Below are 2,864 nucleotides of genomic sequence, written 5' to 3'. Positions count from 1 at the left end.
CAGGGAAAGAGGACAGGAATGTGCCGTATCTGATAGATATGGCACATTTTTGCCCTTTTCTTTTGATGTAGGGCAGTGCAGCAGGAAGGCAAATAACACTAATATACAGCGCCACAAAAAATGGCAATGACAGGAGACTCATAGTAATATGGGATGATGTAGAGTGTAAGAAGGTCGATTTTGTGATTAAAATTGATCACTGTTTTATCATGATTTTAGTGACCCCTGACGAAGGGCGACTTTAGCCCAAAATGCATTGGGTATAATAAACACTGCCTTTGACGAACTTTTCCTCAGTTGTGTTCATATATAGAGGTCCGGATGGACACATTGTGAACATCAGAAACTTGGACAAATGCAACTAAAGTCCACGTATGGATGCACAAAAGTAAAAAAGGATGTTAATCTGATGAATAAAAGAGATGGATTATAAAGCAGAGACAGATGAAAGAGGAATAATGACCTAATCGGCAGTTGGCCGTGGCTCCCCACAATTTTTTTTTTTTTACCGGTGGACGGGATGCAAACCCGACATCGGGAGTACTTCCAGTTGTCTTCCTTAAAGTAATTGGGACGCAATGAAGGTATTATAATGATATTAGTAACAAAATAAGAAGATAAGTTGTTTAATAAAAACTTGTTAAGTGAGAAACAATACAAGACTTTTTTGGACCACACAACAGTAGTTTGAAAAATATATTTTATTATACAGAAGTTTTTAATGACCAGGAAAAACAACAGAGTCCGTATTTACCTTGCAAATCCTAGTGAGATGGATGTGCTTGTTTTCCCTTACATAGCTCTTGATATCTCGGAGTTATTTTTGAGATCGCAACACGCATTTCCTTTTCAAGGTTAATTTTTGCCCTATATTTGGACTTTATTACTGCAACTGCTGAGAAACCAGCTTCACAAAGGTATGAAGTAGCAAACGGGATCAAAACATGCAGGGCTCTCTTGCTTATCATTGGGTATTCATCCCCAGCTTTTCACCAGAACTCAAACAGTGACTGAGACTGAAACCTTGCTTTCAATGCTTTGTCACTTGCAACATCAATAAGCTGTTCTACTTCCTCATTGTTGAGATGCTGAGGTATCTCAGCATTGAAAGGGTTGCTCACCCATTTTATTGGCTCCACTTCATCCTCTGGAAAATATTTGTCAAGGTAAAAACGCAGTTGAGACAAATACAGAACAAAAACTGTCTGCAGTTCCTCCTTTAACACCATTCCATTCTCCTGCAGAAACTGGTCCAATGAAGGAAACCATTTATAGTCACCCTTGCTTACACAGCTTTTCCAAAGGATCACCTTGTTCTTAAAGCCTGAAACTTTGCCTGACAGTTGCAAGATGTTAGTGTTATTGCCTTGCAAGGACTTGTTCAGTACATTCAGTTTTTCAAATAGATCAGAAAGAAAACCCATTTGTATTAGAAAGTCTGCATCAATAAATTTGTCAGCAAAACAATGTTCATCATCATGTAAATATGAGTATATTTCATTCCTCAGCTCATACACTCTAAGCAGGGAATTACCAAGAGACAGCCACCTAGAGCTGCCGTAGAACAAGAGGCATGAGTGGTCGGCACCCATGTCCTCACACAGTTTAGCAAAAAATGGTGCTTTCATTGGTCTTGTTTTAATATGATTTACCACTTTGATTACTATTTTCAAAATACCATGCAGTTCTTCACTGAGGTTTCCTGCTGCCAGTGCTTCTCGGTGTATTATACAGTGTGTCCAAACAGCATTGGGCGCTTTAGATCGTATGCGAGCTTGAAGTCCTTGGTAGCATCCTGCCATTGAACGACCCCCATCTGTACAAACTCCAACACATCTCTCCCAGTCAATTTGATTATGTTGCATAAAATCATCCACAACTACAAACAAGTCTTGACCTGTAGTTCCACCTTTGATTTCTTTACAGAACAAAAAATCCTCAACAATTTGTTTTTCGTGAACAAACCGGACATAGCAAATAAGATGGGTGTCTTTGTGGTTGTCTGTTGCCTCATCCAACTGGAGTGCAAAGTCTTTCCCTCTTAGATTACAGATGAGCTGATCATTAATATCTTCAGCCATATCATTTATCCTCCGGCTGACAGTATTATTAGAAAGAGGCACTTTCAGCAGCTGTTTACCCGCATCTTCGCCGACCATGTTTGTTACCATTGTAACAGCAGCAGGCAAAATCAGCTCTTCTGCAATTGTGTGGGGTTTTTTACTCTGTGCAACTAGATAGGCCACTTGATATGAGGACAGGAGGGCATTACTATTCATTTTGGTTTGTTTAGAGAATATGGACTTTTGTAGTTTGGCTTCTGCAACTTTGCTTATAAAAAATTCCCTTGGCTTTCCGACCACATTTGGGTGAAGACTTTCAAGATGCCGCTTAAGTTTACTTGGAAGCATGGATTCCAGAGCCAAAACTTTTAAACAGATTGCACATTGAGGACGGTCCTCATTATTAACCTGAACACACGTGAAACCATAATCCAGATACCCGTCATCATACTTTCTGTACTTGGCCTTTCGTTTCCCGTCATCTTTGTCAGAAGAACCTCCAACTTCACTTTGCGCAGATGAACTTGAACTTGGCATTAGAAATCTCTTCATTGTCAATCAGAAAGATGAAAATCAAATCCACGTGTCTGAATTATTCAGATGGAGGGGTCTTTCTATCTGTAAAGTTCCTGGTCTTCTTTTCTTTTCCTTTGCTCAAGTATTTCCAGTTTTCTTCCGGGTCTCATCCAGTCTCCACGGTATAATAAGTCTGAAGTACAAAACATCCAGGTTAGACAAGTATAAGAAGAACACAAGTGATCCTCTTTCTAATGATGGATCTATTATTGATGTTAATTTCCA

General features: G+C 39.4%; 1 pseudogene; it reads right to left on the bottom strand.

Moving 5' to 3' along the window:
* Window positions 1-764: 764 nt before the first annotated feature.
* On the bottom strand, window positions 765-2,615 carry LOC147689582 (zinc finger BED domain-containing protein 5-like; annotated as a pseudogene).
* Between the last annotated feature and the right edge of the window lie 249 nt (window positions 2,616-2,864).

This window comes from Lissotriton vulgaris, chromosome 9 (assembly GCF_964263255.1).
Source record: "Lissotriton vulgaris chromosome 9, aLisVul1.2, whole genome shotgun sequence".
NCBI classification, from domain to species: domain Eukaryota; kingdom Metazoa; phylum Chordata; class Amphibia; order Caudata; family Salamandridae; genus Lissotriton; species Lissotriton vulgaris.
Note: the sequence above shows the minus strand (reverse complement) of the source record. Positions and strands in the feature narration are given on the sequence as shown.